This window comes from Ostrinia nubilalis, chromosome 2 (genome assembly GCF_963855985.1).
Source record: "Ostrinia nubilalis chromosome 2, ilOstNubi1.1, whole genome shotgun sequence".
In the NCBI taxonomy this organism is placed as follows: Eukaryota; Metazoa; Arthropoda; class Insecta; order Lepidoptera; family Crambidae; genus Ostrinia; species Ostrinia nubilalis.
Genome location: NC_087089.1, coordinates 15,485,487 through 15,503,892, shown reverse-complemented (window position 1 = coordinate 15,503,892; position 18,406 = coordinate 15,485,487). Strand labels below are relative to the sequence as shown.

Here is an 18,406-nt window from a genome sequence, read left to right as displayed (position 1 = left end):
ACCAAATAATGATTACACGTGTCCTCTTTAACAGATGGATAGCGATTAATCCCAACTAAACAGTTTTATGGCCATAAAAGTTGACTCAAGCGTAACTACCTATTTTTTGAAGAAGTGACTCTGGATCTAAAAACACATTTTTAGGGTAAAAACCTTTCCTTTAATGAAATGAAGTTTAGAACTAGGCTTTTAAATGGTGCCAATATTGGTGGGAAGTGGGGATGCATACGTTTCAAAGTGCTTGTCGCGGAAGGTGCGATTTATTTGACGACGAGTGTAAGACATGTGAAGTTCGCTATAATTACTAAGGTGGATTCGACCAAATAAGCACAGCGCCGCGCCCGCGCCGGACGGACACTCGATCAATACTGAAGTCAGGGGGGAGATCGGTGAGTCACCACGAAATATGACATAAAGTTCGCTATAATTACTAAGGTGGATTCGACCAAATAAGCACAGCGCCGCGCCCGCGCCCGTCCCTGCGCCCGCGCCGGACGGACACTCGATCAATACTGAAGGCAGGGGGGAGATCGGTGAGTCACCACGAAATATGACATAAAGTTCGCTATAATTACTAAGGTGGATTCGACCAAATAAGCACAGCGCCGCGCCCGCGTCCGTCCCTGCGCCCGCGCCGGACGGACACTCGATCAATACGGAAGTCAGGGGGGAGATCGGTGAGTCACCACTAAATATGACAAGTGAAGTTCGCTATAATTACTAAGGTGGATTCGACCAAATAAGCACAGCGCCGCGCCCGCGTCCGTCCCTGCGCCCGCGCCGGACGGACACTCGATCAATACTGAAGTCAGGGGGGAGATCGGTGAGTCACCACGAAATATGACAAGTGAAGTTCGCTATATTTACTAAGGTGGAGAGGGCTATGCTTGGTGTTTCTTTGCGAGATCGAATCAGAAATGAGGAGATCCGTAAACGAACCAAAGTCGCTGACATAGCCCGACGGATTAGCAAGCTGAAGTGCAATGGGCAGGGCACATAGTACGCAGAACTGACGGCCGATGGGGCAGAAAGGTTCTGGAATGGGGGCCGCATACCGAAAAACGCAGCGTGGGACGTCCACCTACAAGGTGGACCGACGACATCATAAAGATGGCAGGGAAGCGCTGGACGCAGGCCGCTACCAATCGATCAACATGGAAAGCATTGGGGGAGGCCTGTGTTCAGCAGTGGACGTCCTGTGGCTGAAATGATGATGATGATGATGACTAAGGTGGATTCGACCAAATAAGCACAGCGCCGCGCCCGCGCCGGACGGACACTCGATCAATACTGAAGTCAGGGGGGAGATCGGTGAGTCACCACGAAATACACTCAACATCAAATAAACCGCACCTTCCGCGACGCGAACTTTAAAAATTTTCTTCTGACACAATCATGGTACCCCGACAATATTGGTGTTATTTGAAAGCCCAATAAATATCCTTAAAGAAAAACACATTTAATTTCTTAATAAAAGATTAACATATATCATAAATGTGACTTGAAAGAAGACCTCACTTTGGGCTCACCTCTGGGATCAATTAGACCAAATTTTATGGTTATAAAACCAAATAATGATTACACGTGTCCTCTTTAACAGATGGATAGCGATTAATCCCAACTAAACAGTTTTATGGCCATAAAAGTTGACTCAAGCGTAACTACCTATTTTTTGAAGAAGTGACTGGATCCTTCTAAAAACACATTTTTAGGGTAAAAACCTTTCCTTTAATGAAATGAAGTTTAGAACTAGGCTTTTAAATGGTGCCAATATTGGTGGGAAGTGGGGATGCATACGTTTCAAAATGCTTGTCGCGGGAGGTGCGATTTATTTGATGACGAGTGTATCACATGTGAAGTTCGCTATAATTACTAAGGTGGATTCGACCAAATAAGCACAGCGCCGCGCCCGCGTCCGTCCCCGCGCCCGCGCCAGACGGACACTCGATCAATACTGAAGTCAGGGGCGAGATCGGTGAGTCACCACTAAATATGACAAGTGAAGTTCGCTATAATTACTAAGGTGGATTCGACCAAATAAGCACAGCGCCGCGCCCGCGCCCGTCCCCGCGCCCGCGCCGGACGGACACTCGATCAATACTGAAGTCAGGGGGGAGATCGGTGAGTCACCACGAAATAAGACGTTACGTTCGAAACAAGCTTTCATCATCATCATCATTTCAGCCATAGGAGGTCCATTGCTAAACATAGACCTCCCCCAATGCTTTCCACCTACAAGGTGGACCGACGACATCGTAAAGGTAGCAGGGAAGCGCTGGACGCAGGCCGCTACCGATCGATCAACGAAACAAGTTTTAAGGCATTAAAAATATGTGAATATCTCCCGGTTTCTGCATTGAGATTTATAGTACATACATAATGATATCATATTAGGAAGAATATGCTTAAACAAATACAGTATGAGTCACGTTAAAGTGTACATATGAAAATAGATGAAACTAGACCTATTTTTATCGACAAAAAAGAGGTCAAAATTTTATTTATTTTTTTATAGAATTTTTTTTCTTCCAATTACTTATTGTAAAGAAAACGTAATAACTTAAACTAAGCGGTATATCCTGATAAAATAAAAACATTAATAATGCTAAATAGTTAGTCGCTTAGTTTAAAAGTTATTACGTTTTCTTTACAATAAGTAATTGGAAGAAAAAAATTTCTATAATTTTTTTTTTAATGTCAAAAAATTTTTTACTTCTTTTTTGTCGATAAAAATAGGTCTAGTGTCATCTATTTTTATTGGAAATAGGATGCGGGCGAAAAGAAAAATGCAGGTTTAAATATGAAAAATACGTTAGAACGTATATTATTATATGTGGGTAGTATACGAGGAAGGTATAATGTCTGCCTCCTAACACACAGTGCGTAGCGAAGTATCGAAAAGAAAAGAGAGCGTAAAATGGGCGTCCATGGCTTTTATACTGAACACATTTGGTGTTGCCATGTTAATAACATTGCCAGTAAAAGAAACATAAAATAATTAATTTTTGCAATAATAATTTAAAGTAAATGCTAACACGCCCCCTCAAAAATTAATTACAAACTATTTACAATCATAGTTTTCTGACTAACCAGAACATTAAAACCTTCCAAGTATTTTCTGGGAAAAATTACAATAAACAATGGCCCAACATTTGTTGCAAGGATTAGGAAAACCCAGTAAAACCTAATCAGACCATTAAATAATAAAAATAAAATAAACATTGCATCACTCATTAAATCATTGTAAAATATTGCAAACAAACTCATCTCATCTCTGAACTTAAATAAAAAAAAATTCATCACTCATTAAATCATATTATGTACATTAAATAATAAAATATTATAAACATAAACCCATCTCATCTCTGAACTGTCTAAATACAACTGCTGGTAGCGGCTTAGTTAAAACATCCGCTATCTGTTTACCTGTGGAGAGATACAACAATTTAATTATATTGTTTTGTACTTGTTCTCTAGAAAAATGGTACTTAATATCGATGTGTTTAGACCTTTTATGGCTTGTAGGATTGTTTGCTATACTGATACAACCATTGTTATCCTCAAAAATGGGTATTGGATCGACAATATCAATTTTGAAACTAATTATTAGAGACTTTAACCATAATGCCTCTTTTACAGCCTCAAACAATGCCATATACTCGGCCTCAGTCGAAGAAGCCGCCACAGTATTTTGTCTCCTTGTATTCCAGGTTACTGTACAGCTTTCAAACAATTTAAATAAGAAACCTGAGGTACTTCTCCTATCATTTATATCATTACCACCCCAGTCTGAATCTACATACCCACACAAAATATGCTCAAAATTATTACACCTTTTATACGTTAGTTTTAATTCTGAAGTGCCTTTCAAATATCTAAGCACTCTTTTGAGACTTTGCCACAACTCCTTATTATTTTTATTTGTGTATCTGCTCAATATATTAACACTGACGCTCAGATCAGGGCGTGTACACAACATAACGTACATTAAACAACCAATCAAGTTACGACAAGGTGCATTATATTCACTATCTATGTTAAGAGCTTCATAGTTAGGTTTATTCTCCATAGGTGTACCAATTTCATTACAGTCAGCCATGCCAAATTTCTCTAAAATGGCTTTTATATACGAACTTTGATCTAAAGTTACAGTATCATTACTTCGAGTAATTTTAATGCCAAGAAATAGTTTAATCTCATTAAAATCAACCATTTTAAATTTACTCATTAAATAACTCTTCAAACTATTGAGTAATGACTCATCTGCACAAACTAAGACCAAATCATCGACATACAGTAACACATAAATATTCTTATGTACATCACCGTTATTTAAAATATAAATACACCTGTCTACCGATGAGTTTACAAAACCTTTCTCCTTAAGACATTGGTCAAATAACTCAAACCAACATCTGGCAGCTTGTTTTAACCCGTACAGAGCTTTATTTAATTTACAAACATAACCTTCTTTACTAATAACACCATCTGGCACTTTCATATAAATTTCCTCTTTCAAAATGCCATTTAAAAATGCTGTTTTTACGTCCATATGATGTACCAATAAATTATATTGATTTGCAAAACTAATCATGAATCTGAAACTTGCTATACGAGCAACTGGGGCAAAAGTTTCATTGTAATCGCTCAAATATTCCTGACTAAAGCCCCTGGCGACAAGACGTGCCTTATATTTTAATGGATTACCAAACTCATCCCTTTTAATGCTAAAAACCCATTTACTGTCGACTATGTTTTTACTATCAGGTTTAGGCACTAACGTCCAAGTATTATTGGCCAAAAGTGAATCTAATTCGTTTTTTATTGCACCTTCCCATTGAATCCTATCATCCCTATTTTTAATTTCATGAAATGAAGTAGGTACCTCGCAACTAACTGACTGAGCACACAACAAAACTTCGTCAATTTCATTATAAGATACTGGTGTACGACCTTTTAACCTAGCACTCCTTCTCAATCCACAAGAATCATCGTTATCCAAATCAGAACTACAAGTTTTATTTGAACTTGCTTGATTGTCAACGTTTGGTTCCAGCACATTATTTGAATCGTTTAACTTACGAATCTTACAATCAGAAACAGACTCATCAGGTTTTAAACTACCTGATTTTAAACTACCCGATTTTACACTATCAGATTTCGAACTTTCACCACCCTGAGGATTTATTGACCCTGACTTCGATGTCAGTTCAGTATTTTGGAAATGTTCCATTTCATTTCCTTCGAATCTCAACTTAGGCCTAGATTGCAGAAAATTTATTTCATCAACTATGACATCCCTCACTGTTTCATATTTTTCATGTTCTGTGTTCCATACCCTATAACCATTCGGTACATATCCTACCAGAACACCCTTCCATGATTTTTCATCAAACTTAGTTTTTCTGATTTTATTATGCACATACACGGTAGCACCAAAAACTTTTAAATGTTTAATTGCAGGCTTTTTATCATGCCACATTTCAAAGGGAGTTTTATTTTGTTGCAATGCGCGGGTAGGCGTTATATTAATCAAATATACTGCGGTTAATACCGCATCTCCCCAAAAACATTTAGGTAATTTTGCACCACTAACCATTGCGCGGGCTTTTTCTACTATTGTACGAACCATACGCTCTGAAACCCCATTTTGTTGCGGTGTTCTCGGCACAGTAAAGTGGTATGAAATTCCTCGAGACGTACAGTACTCTTTCATTTCACTCGATAAATACTCCCGACCGTTATCACAATATAAGTTAACCAATTTTAAATTGAACTTTGCCTCACTTTTCGCAACAAAATCTTTAAAAGCGGAAAACACATCCGATTTATAAGCTATCGGGTACGCAACACAGTAATGAGTAAATTGATCGACAAACAACACAAAATAATTCTTGTTATCAATTGTAGAAGGAGTGATCGGCCCACATACATCAGTATGCACAATAAATAGGGGTCGTTTAACATGACTTTTATCCTTGCATGTGTTAAATGGCAATCGACTCTGTTTCCCATTTATGCATGCCTCGCACAGTTTTTCGTCAGGCGTTATTGATTCAATTAAACTACTGTCATCAGTCATACAATTATTTCTCAATTCCGAAAACTTTTGTTTACTTATGTGACCTAATCTTTGATGCCACAAGTCGTAATTATTTTGCATGCACAACTGAGAAACAGATCGATCGACACTAACTTTAAAATCTAGCGAAATTAAGTTATTAATCGCCTTACCTCGCATCAGTATTTTACCGTCCTTACTGATATTCGTTCCATGCGGATCGAAGGTGATGGACAGCCCAGCACGCTGCATCTTCGTCACCGACAGCAGGTTGTGCGGCGCCTCGGGACAGAATAGCACGTCCTCCAGGGTGCCTTGGATGCCGGTGTCGCTCATCACTTGCAATGTTCCACGTTTGGTAGCTGAAATGAATTCACCGTGTTTAGCAATTGAAATTCTAAACGGTGGGTGTAAGGTTGTATAGGTACTGAAAAGATCTTCCCTGTTAACGATGTGGTCGGATGCTCCGGAATCCAACAGGAATGTTATTTGTTTCACGTTTTCGTCAGCTTGAGCAGCTTCGTGATTACCGGACATGAATGCAAACCCGGTGGCTTCACTGGACACGGGCGCCCCCTCAGTCATTTCTACCGTTTGAACAGTTCGGGGCCGGTCCACTGGCTTCCGTTGTTGGTTGTTGTTAGGTTGACTTGTCCGGTCGAACCTTTGTTGGTAGTTTCGGCGCTTGAAGTAATAGCAGTCCCTCTTGACGTGGCCCTTCCGCCCACAATGGTAGCACTTGGTGAATTTCTTCGTATCCTTAAAACTCTGCTGGTTTGATCTCGTATCAAATCGCCTTACGTTGGACTCAGCGCGGACGTGAAGTACTTTTGCTGAAGTGTCACTACCCTCATTTTTGATTTTCACTTCATGATCCAACAATCTTGTTTTTACAAATCCCAAAGTCAAATTATCTTCTGATAAGGTTTCGATAGCCGTGATGACACCATCGTATGAAGTTGGGAGGGTAAGAAGTAGATGAGATACCTTATCAGTTTCATCGATCTTCGCTCCAGCGGCCAACAACTCCGTCATTAAGTCGTCGAAAACCGTAAAATGCTTGACTAATGAAGTATCACCATGCAGCTTCAAGCTCAACAACTTCTTCCGTATTGCCAACTGCGTTGCTAAGCTTTTTCTCTCGTACAAAGCGTCTAGGTTCTGGAGGATTTCTCTGGCGGTAAGTTCTTCTTTGGCAAAACAGAGAAAGGAGTCTGCCAAATACTCGACGATCACACTCTTCGCAGTTCGGTTTTGCTTCTCCCACGCATCGAGCCGTATCACGGGTACTTCATCGATGACCTTGATGACGTCCAATTCGGATAATAGCGCGCGAATTCGGAACTTCCACACACTATATTTTTCGCCGTTGAATGGTTGGATGTTTCTCTTGGTTTTCAAGTTCTCCATGACGATTAGTTTTAAGAACAACAGCACAATACCTTAGTCAGTATGGCTGGGCCCATAACCTATTGGAAATAGGATGCGGGCGAAAAGAAAAATGCAGGTTTAAATATGAAAAATACGTTAGAACGTATATTATTATATGTGGGTAGTATACGAGGAAGGTATAATGTCTGCCTCCTAACACACAGTGCGTAGCGAAGTATCGAAAAGAAAAGAGAGCGTAAAATGGGCGTCCATGGCTTTTATACTGAACACATTTGGTGTTGCCATGTTAATAACATTGCCAGTAAAAGAAACATAAAATAATTAATTTTTGCAATAATAATTTAAAGTAAATGCTAACACATATGTACACTTTAACGTGACTCACACTGTATACATACATTGTCTGGCACTATTATAGAGAATGAAAACGGCTTGTAAGAGTGTACTTTTTTACGCAAAGACAAGTCCAAAACTAAACAAAATTTATAGTAGAGGTATCAGACAACGTTCTTAGAAATTCCGAAACTTATGGAAAAAATATTAAACGCATTTAATGCAAATTAGAAACACTATATTAAATACGTATAAAATGATCAACAACTACGAAATAATCACATAAAAAATGTTGAAATCACCCATTTTCAATGTTACAGGCGTAGCCGCGCTGCCCGCTATCCCGCACTCGGCGTCGACCCCGCACCACATCGATTTATGAACGCGGGACCCGCCCCAGTGCTAATACTAGTACAACACTACTAGGTACATCTAAACTTACTACACTTATGCCCATTTTCACCATCAATCCCTAATTTTTAAGTGACCCCTATGGTAAAAAATAACAAGAATTTTGATGTCATAGGGGTCACTTAAAAATTAGGGATTGATGGTGAAAACGGGCCTTAGGCTGAGTTTCACCACCTAACTTTAACGGTAACTATGACGATAACCGGTGCTTTTTGTATGAAGATTGACAGATTTTTGACGTTTATCAAAGAAAGATGGTGCAACCCAACCTTATTGCATTAATTGACCAGCCGGGCTAGGATGCGCACCGTGACGCGATAAAATCTTATTAAGGATTTTAGATGACAAATGTATGGGCTTGTCGCGTAAAATCGATAAAATGGCGCGATAAAAGCTTATCGCGGCTCGCATCCTAGGCCTATAGATTACAGCAGATAAGTGGCGGCACTTTTACTACCTCAAATGTCAGGGGACTTCAGACATGTATGTACACCTGACAGCTCTGTTACGTGACGTGACAGCTTTTCCGCACCGATCCACTGCTGTATAGATGACCCACGCTGAACTGTCCCACCAAACTCAATGACAGGGGGGCGCTACCATCGTTCAGCTATATGATTTCCACAGGTTTCCAAGGGTAAACCACCCAATCATTGGCACTCTACCAATTTATTGGCATGCTCCAGTTTTTTAAGAAAATTAAGGTTTTTTGTAGCCAAACCTTATATTTTTTAGTAGAAATTGTACAGTAATATCATTTATTACTCAACTGGCTACACACGTTTTTTATTTTTTCAAACATCGCGCCGCATCAACCATTTGTTTGACAAACCGGGACTTGTGCGAAAAAAACAATCGAAATATTCGTTTTTTACTAAGGTAAGAGCTATCATAATCTTTTAAAAAAATGCAAATCTATTTTGTTGTCCCTATACATAATCATTTTGTCTTATTATTGAATATATTAACTGCCTTTTTAAAACATTATTTTATAATTTAACCGCCAACTTTTAATTATTTGTGGTGTGCCAACATTTGGTATGCGTAAAATCTGTTTATCCATTTTATTGGCACACATGCCAATAAAAGGGTATTTAAAATAATTTGAGTTTATTAAAAATTATACCTTGTTTGTCTCAAAATTGAGTTTCAATTGCATTTAAAATATTTTTTAACGTTTTGGATACACCAATCCAAATGTTGGCCCACTGCCAATTATATAAAATCCATTTATTGGCACGGGTGTCAAACATTGGTTAAAAAGGTGCCAATAAAAAATATTATCTTTTCAGCCACTTTCAAAGCCTTTCAGTCTTATTCTACTAATCCCCGTTGACAATCCCCGTCAACGGGGATTAGTGAACTTTTTGTTCATTAATCCCCGTTAACGCCAATGGAGTTTATGATGGGGATTAATAAGAACTAAAAAGTTAATTAATCCCCAGTACGTTAAAAATAAAATACTCATGCAAGAATCAGGTACCTTATATTTATTACTGGTTAAGAACTCACTTATTATCAAATTAAATTAAATTTAAGACTGATTACAATACTTAAAAAAATTAACACTTACCTGATTAACCAAAAGCACTATGGATATTGAATCGTTATTCCCCATTCATCATTTAAAAGAAGATGGAAACGATTACATACAAATTTGGGCCAAGATGTAACAAGATAAAAATGGTGTAAATTAATAGCTTTGTAATCAGGCTTAAATTTAATTTAATTTGATTATAAAAATAATCAATAAGTGAGTTCTTATCCACTAATAAATAGAAGGTACATGATTCTTACATTAGTATTTTATTTTTTAACGTAGTTTTCTGAATAAAGAAAAATAAAATAAACTAAAAAGTTCATTAATCCCCATTATAAGCTCCATTGGCGTTAGCGGGGATTAATGAATAAAAAGTTCACTAATCCTCGGGATTAGTGGAATAAGCCTTTGAAAGGCTTTGAAAGTGGTACCACGGTCTACTATACAATTCAGATTGAAACATCCTGATCATCGCTCTAAGCCCGGTCCGTTCACAATTTTAACTGACGAGGAAGAACAGCTTTTTCTTGACGGGATAAAATAAAAATCAGTAGCAAAAAAGTATTTCCGAAGAGAAAAGAAGATTTGATAAAAGAGTTTATGGAAAGTTTAAAACCATATTTAAATATAAGCGTTTGAACTGATATGGTATGTTCCTATACAAATAAATGTTACTTTTCTTATAACAAAGGATTTTATTTTGTTTATTTCTATCATGAAACTCTTTAAAACCTCTACATAAGACCTAGCAGCTATTTTTCAGTCTTGCGAGAACAGTGCCAATAATAGGTAATTATCACTGCCAATAAAAGGTTTGGCTATGCCAGGAACTGGTATTTTGAGGTATTTTTTTAAAAGGTACACTATATTGAATAAATGATTTAATTTATTAATGATAAGTACTTTATAATATTCTGCAAAGATTAAAAGACCAATATAAATGTTTTTTTCTTTGATAAAACATATTTTTACATGCAAATTTTACCGGTTTTGTGAAGTAGCTGCTTAAAGTGCCAATAATTGGGTGGTTTACCCAACATGGCAAAAATCGGAACCAGCGATCCAGTATTGACGGTGGCACCCCGCTGTCAATGTCATGGATAGGACAGTTCAGTATTTTGGAAATATATTAACCTATTCAGCTAGACACCATGGTTTATGATTGACAACAGGGGGCGTAGTTTGAGTTTACGTTAGACCTATTCGATATCGACTGCGTTAAAAAAAATATGAACATTTTAGTTCCTGAGTTTTCGCTAGGAGCGCTTAACAAACCGTCATACATTTAATGTCACTTTTTTACGCAGTCGATATCGTTTGCGTTTGACGTAAACTCACACTACGCCCCCAGGTCAAAAGTTTCAAGACCTACCAAGTCCTGACATTGTTCGTACCATATATAAATTCAAATTAACGTATTGCTGACATTTTTTTTTGTTTGCAGTCCACACACGGTTCAACGGACTGGTCACGTGTTAACTGACAGACGAGTCGATCCCAGAGCGAACACGTATTAAATTGTAGTTAAATCACTAACCATAACCACTGATCAATTAATTTAACGCTTGAATTTATACTAACATAACATAGTATTTTTACCAATATCAATTTAACGAGCTGTCAAATGTTATGTCATAGGTTGTCTTCTTCTTCTTTTTATTTTGTTTATGGCCAGGTCTGGGATATTATGGCTTCTCGAGTAACCTCCCCATAGTTAAAGTAACTGACAGTGATTGAGTGTTGTCAAACAGCGCTGTTTAGGCCGTGATCACATTAAACGTACTTAAAATTCCAGCCACGAATGGCAAAAAGTGTACAGTACGGATAAAAGAAACTAAGCACAGCCATTGACATAACATTTTGACAATCAATATGTAAACATATTCGATTGAATAACCTGGACTAAAGAAATAACTTGTATATCTTTTCCTATTATTATATTGTAACTATTGTAAGTGAGTATGATGGCTCACTTTATGCGAAGCTAGTTTTCAAAGCTAGTACTAGTTCACTCGGAATTAATTTCGATTGAATTAGATTCGTTATAAATAAGTAATTCGTACTGATAACAAGGCAGTTCATATTAGCTTTGTGTAACTAACGTCGTATGGCGACGTCAACAATGTAAGATGATATACCCACGCAGGATCGGGGTTGCAACGCGCATTGGTGCAATATAACGGACTCGTATTGTGTTTTAAGGCTAAGGGCAAACGAGCGAAAACGTTCTTTGAGTTCACACAAAAGTTCTGTATGAACCTCATAACGACGCTAAATGTGTTGGAACTTGAACGATTGCTTCGCTACAGAAATTACGCTCGTTTGGCGTCAGCCTAAAATGGCGTCTCATATGGAATATACGCGTGCTATGTAACATAACTCAAGTCGCATTGTAATTTGGCAAAAAGGCAATGACAATGGAAGATCAATACCCTATTATTTACCGTTGCAATGTCTGTACAAACTGACGTTACATTACATGCGAATACTCACGCTGAGACCTTTAGGATTAATGTCTCAGAATTGTAAATGCTTAGTTGTAAAATAATTACCTAACTACAGGTCTAGGCATAACTGAGCCTGAGTTATGGCGACTAAGATATCCGCTAGGCCCGTAAGTTTCATTTATTAAAAGCACTTTGGTAATATCACTCACTCCACATTTGTGCACTTTTAATTACAAGTCTCGAAACTTTTGGTGAGGTTAAAAACTTAGTTAAATGAAACCCATCAATTTGAAAATCAGTTATTATAGTCCGGTCAGAGAGCATGTAGAATTTCGTCCAATGACCCCAAGGGTAGCTTGACTGTGCAACGGGCGGCCGCAGTGAGTGTGCGAGCACGACAGCAATATAATTACGCGCGTGCGATAAGGATAAGTAGCTTGGGGTCATTGGACGAAATTCTACGTGCTCGGCGACCGGGCTTTAGCTTTTTTATATAAATCATTCATCACAGTAATACAACTTCAATTGTATTTGTCCGAACTTATCGTATACTTTGGACATTGTTTAGGTACGTCTTGACAATTTGTACTTGTAATTCATAATTTGTATGTATTATTTAGTAATAGTTGGTCTGCTAGGAGCCAAGTTGGTCGGGCAGCTGTTATTTGGAGGGGGTTGTGATACTCAATGGTTTAAATGTACAGTCAAATGCAAAAGAACATCGAAGAAAAAGTTATTAGTATTTTTTTTGCATTTGACTTTTTGGAAGCTGCTGTAAATAAATATAAAACTAATTATAGATTGACCGCCGGTGGTTAATGTGCCTGTAATACTTTCAAATTGAAGTTGAAATAGTTTGGGTGCCTACAATAAACAAATTCTTGCTAAAGATAAAATATTCATGATTCTGTTTTAATTAGTAGATTGCCTTTTGGCATTTAGTCCTTATCTCAGACTAATTAATAAAGTAGAACTAAAGGTATAAAGATTTTGAAAATTAGCTATCTCATAGTAAAGAATTTACACGCATCAAGCTTTATCGACTCGGCTTATGTTTTCAGAAAAGCTTTTCTTTGTAACAAGCTCAAAGTAAGCGTTATCAAAAAAGATAGTCGCACGTTTCTCGAATTTCAAATAAAATTTAAATGTAACCCTTTACAAGGCTTTTTTTTATCTTGAACCAACTTGTTAATCCTTTTCGGAGAATCGCTTATTAAACTTGATAACATTTTGTGAAATACCTCTTAACTGTGCAGAGTAACTCTAGAAACAGTCTTAACAACTGTTTCACATTCAAGAAATTATGACACTGTATTTAGGCAAGTCAATCAAAACTTATAACAGAGTATTTTTTAAAGTTTAATGCGTGAAAACTTAAACTTATTCTTTCCTGGGCGTCATGAAACTATAGTAATTTTAGTAAATTTAAATAATATTAGCAAACTTTTATGTCATGTTACCTCATTTATTAACTTGAATTTATTCGCTTCATCATTTATATTGGAAATTTAACTTTAAGACGTTGTAAAATAAAGCTATTTTCTAAGGTTCTGTATTATCTGCCTAGACATAATAATATGACTGGACCACGCACTGCGGGTCATTCATTATAACATGTTTTCCATATTTTATATCTTTCTATCCCTGTCACTCACATTAGCATTTCGGTGTAAGAGAGATTCGAAATCAATAATCTTATTTTAGAATCATTCGCCAGACTTATTTAAGTTTGTGTATCTTCATGTATAAAACAACTCTGTGGTAGTAAAATCTCTACGAAACAGATCAAAGTTCTTGGATTGAAATAAATATTGTGATAAGCAATTTCTAAAGAGTCTGTCTAGTTTTACTGTATATTAATTTGCCTTGCACAGAGCTGTTTGATACATGTCTCGAAATCAATACCAATCGGTGCAAATATAAACACCCACCTCCCTGTAGAATACACAATAAAATTGCTTTAAATCACTTGCTTGATAGGAGCAGGCCGCCTTTAACTTAGAATACTTTCAAACAGAAGTTTTCTTTCTAAAAATATATTTGTGGCGTTGAAACTCATTGACGCATGCCTAAAATATATTATCTCCACATAAAAATTACCTGAACAGAATTCTAAGAAGTCAAAAAATACAATTTACCAGTGATAAAGAAAAGAACCAACAATAGAAAGACAGAGATAAGACCCTTCCCAAAAAAAACAAAAGACCTTCCCCAGAAATAAAAGACAATCGAGTCTTTATACTAGTCTTTACTATAATAAAAGAAACGTGGCCTGCTCCTTTCGTGCGAATGACTGTTATTGTTAGACTATATTCCCACGGTAAGTGTAGTATGTAAACTTATTTGTATAAACGTTATTAAATCGCCGTGTATATAACTTAAACTTAAGACCTTTTATTTGTAAGTAATTCTTTATGTTATTGTCATTTTAGAGGGTTTGCTGGGTTTGGGCCATCCGGATTCATTGACATTATTTTAGTGTGTTTAACGTTATTTCTTAGAGGCTTAATATAAATGTAGATTTGTTTTTGTGAATGATTCATCTGAATGTTATGTCCTGTATAAAATAATCATAAGATTTCATACTTTTATTTTCATGACTCTTTAATTTTATTTTATTCGTTGAAAAAAATATAAAAGTTAATTAAGTCATTTAAATATGAATTTATGAATTTTGCCACACAAAAATACCACGTAAATGAATCAAGGATGGCTAACACTTCACTTTCTCTACACTAAACACTATGTGATATATTTTTCTTGTATTAAATTCGTCGAGACCTTTGTTTGTTGGACTACTGGAAATAATGTTTGTAAAATAACATCCAACTGTAAGATTTTGGCTTTTAGACCTCTTGGGTCACAAGTTTAGGATAAAACCAAAGAAATAAATCGTTTTGACACGAAACCACTTTTTTATTGTTTTTTACCTTTAGCCTAGATGCAGACCACCGACTTTTAGTTGGCCGATACTTGGGCCCGATTTTTATTTGTATGAAGAATCTGCCGATGCCAAATCGGTGTAGTGTGCGCACTTTCATACATGCCCATACTGATTAACAGCCCGACCCAACTATCGGCCAATTAAAAGTCGGTGGTCTGCGCCTAGGCTTACTCAGTATTACGATTCCGTATTTAATATTTAACCTCTCAGTCATTTTGAGATGATTTCATGAACTATACTCTAAAATATGAAGAAGCCGAAGCCCTCTTAGTTTTGGCTTATTCCACTATTCCCCGTTAGCGCCAATTAGAACAATATCCTAATAAATAAAATAAAATCCTAATAAAACAAGGATTAATGAACTTTTTAGTTCATTATTCCCCATTATAAGCTCCAATTGGCGTTAACGGGGAATAGTGGAATAAGCCTATTTTTTAAGCCATGGAGAGGCTTTACTTTATTAGCCAATATCGAATCTTTAATTTAATTTAAAAACCAATTCTTTAATCGGTGATGTGAGATGTCAATGAGAAAACTCTATGAACAATTATGTCAATGCTATGATTTTGAATTTCGTTTCAAACTAATCTCATTTTCAGTGGTGGTGAGTTTGAACATTAACTTTTTTATGTAATAAATAATTTATATTCCCACTGTGTGCCTTAGAAAGCCTGAGAACATGTATCCGGCCTCATAAAATACATTTACAACTATGTAAAGAAAAATATTAGCTTTGTATCATTATTTGAAAATTACTTTGCTTCGAAGTTACACTTACACCCATTGTTTCTTAACACTCCCTCTAAAATTTTGTAATACAATAGATGGACAGACACTAAAATAACACATGGCCAATATTCTGACCCATAACAAAAAAATAGAAAGCTTAAATTCTTTTGTTTAAAGATCCTTATTTCAAAGGAATGTTATCAAAGAAGCACGGCGCGCAGGCAGCTAGGTACCTGAATAGGGACCCCAGACGGCGTGGTGAGTCATCATGAGTCATGCACTAGCTTATGCTTCTGAGGCGGCTGGTTGTATCAGTTACAATTTGGGCAGCGCACTAGCAACATGTCTTCGGGAACTTCTTGCGCGGAACGTGAAAGGTGTCGAAAAACAGTTTCGAAATTCCTGCAGTACATAGTGTACTTCAGACAACTCCATACTTGACAGTAGTGGAAAAATGCTGCCGCCAACGACTTCAGGACATCAAAGAATAAAGAAGATCACCACCACGCCCGTTTCACCAAGAAAATCTGCAAGACAAGTAACCAGTCGAAAATTAAATAGTGCAACGGAACCAAAGTGACAAACGTAGTTTGGAAGATGTATCAAAAAAGTTGGGTGAAGTCTATACCTACCACAATCAATGCTGAGTCTCATCAGCGGATTAATGAAAATCTTTCTTCAAGAAATGAAGAAAACATATCAGGAGTTTGGAATCAGCCAACATGTTCATAAAAACGAAGAAAACACGACGGAGTTCGACATTGTTCAAACTGTCCTTCAAGTCAGCTCCAGATATTATGAGGGCACCCACACCACGTTTCTGATCATCTTTTGATTGCTCCCTGTGGTCTTTGTTTCTTGTTTCATGCCTATGCAATGGCATTTCCTACCATGGACTACTTTGAGTTACCACAAAATGCTGGTGAATAAAGAATGTGGCATATCAAAACAAGTTCTTCTTTACTAAACTTCGTTTAGTTCTTCACACACAATCTTTTGTAACATACAATGTTCAGTGATAAATGGGTGGAACTAAATAGTCTCTGTTTCTATCTGTTTCACTGAAGTGCCGTTGTCTTCGTTGTTGTTTTTCGTGGTTCTTTGAAATGTCTTTGCATGTGGTCTTCTTTTGAACTTCAGTTTAAATACTCATAAGAAAGTTTTGAGGGTGGTTTTGTTGATAAATAACGCAATGTTGGAGAAAGTTCATTCTCGTGAAAATTTTTGTCTGGGTGAATTTTTGCTCTGAAAAATTCTAAGAAATATCTTAGAATGATTTATTTGAATTTTATTTTTAACGGCTCATTCAGCTGTAAATTTAATTAAAATGAAGTAACTTATTAAGTACCTTACATGATGATAAATTTCAATTATATAACATGTGGTCGTTAATATTTTTAGGTAATAACCACAGGTGATTACCGAAATAATTATAATTTGTGCAAAACTCGTTTTCCGTTGCATTTTGGTATTCTCAATTAGTGTTTTTGAGATTGTTTCCTCTTGTCGGGTTTCTGTTGTTTTTAATGCATTATTGTACGCTGAAGCACAGAATAAGTAATAGTACAGGTACAGAAGGATTACTCCGCAAGACGATTTAAATAAATGCGAGTCTTGCTACGACGCGATACAGTGGAATTCAGCTCGCACAGCACTAAGTACCTACAATTTTATTCACCTACAAGTTTTGTCTCTTTCTATCGCGTGCCTCTGAACTCTTCTTACGCTGTTAGGGTTGCTGTCTAGTAGTGTCTTGTAAAAAAATAATTAATCTACTTATTTGTAATGAGGTACGTATGTAGGTAAGTACGCATTGATTATGGAAAACCTTGGGAGAGGCCTTTGTCCAGCAGTGGACGTCATTTTTGGCTGAAACGAACGAACGCATTCTGAGCAGTAGTCATGGTAGGTTAGGTTCCTATACTATCCTAAGAATTATTGATTACCTACATGGCCAACATACCTTTCAGCATCTTTGGGAAGCGAAAAAAAAAGATAAATCCGGTAGATTTCTTTTCGAATTTAAACACCCGAACGCCGCACAATAATATTTCTTTATCTTTATGTCCATTTTTAAATAATACTTCGATCATAGAATTAGGTACTACAACGCACGCCAGCGTCCTGACCAAAGAGCATAAAAGAGTAAGAGACGGCACTCCATAGATATTTTTTGAGCTCACGCACACATATGCATTTTAGAGAACGACCCGCAAATCTTTACCAACCGCACAAACTACAGGCGGAGCTACCAACATAATGCCTTATTTTCTGACAGTATTAGTGACGTTCGTAATAACTTATCGATTATCGATACTTTGCTAGGGTTGTAATTGCATATCGATATCTAGTATAGGAACCTTCAATATTTTAATGATTACTATTTTTATTTTATACTATGTGTAAGTAAAACGAAGTTTTGTAACGTAAATTATTTATTTCGAAATAAAATAGGTATATTACAATAAGTATTGAACATGACATAGCAGTTGTAGGCATGAGGAATTATTGAAAATTATAACAAAGTACAGAAATGATAATTTTGTAAC

The 18,406-nt window shown here is 36.7% G+C and overlaps 1 long non-coding RNA gene across 1 annotated transcript; it reads left to right on the top strand.

The window, feature by feature from the left end:
- Positions 1 to 1,988: 1,988 nt before the first annotated feature.
- Positions 1,989 to 11,681, top strand: LOC135085166 (uncharacterized). The gene is made up of 3 exons (XR_010260035.1): positions 1,989 to 2,121; positions 8,107 to 8,212; positions 11,182 to 11,681. It is a non-coding gene; the product is annotated as an uncharacterized LOC135085166 (long non-coding RNA).
- Positions 11,682 to 18,406: the final 6,725 nt, after the last annotated feature.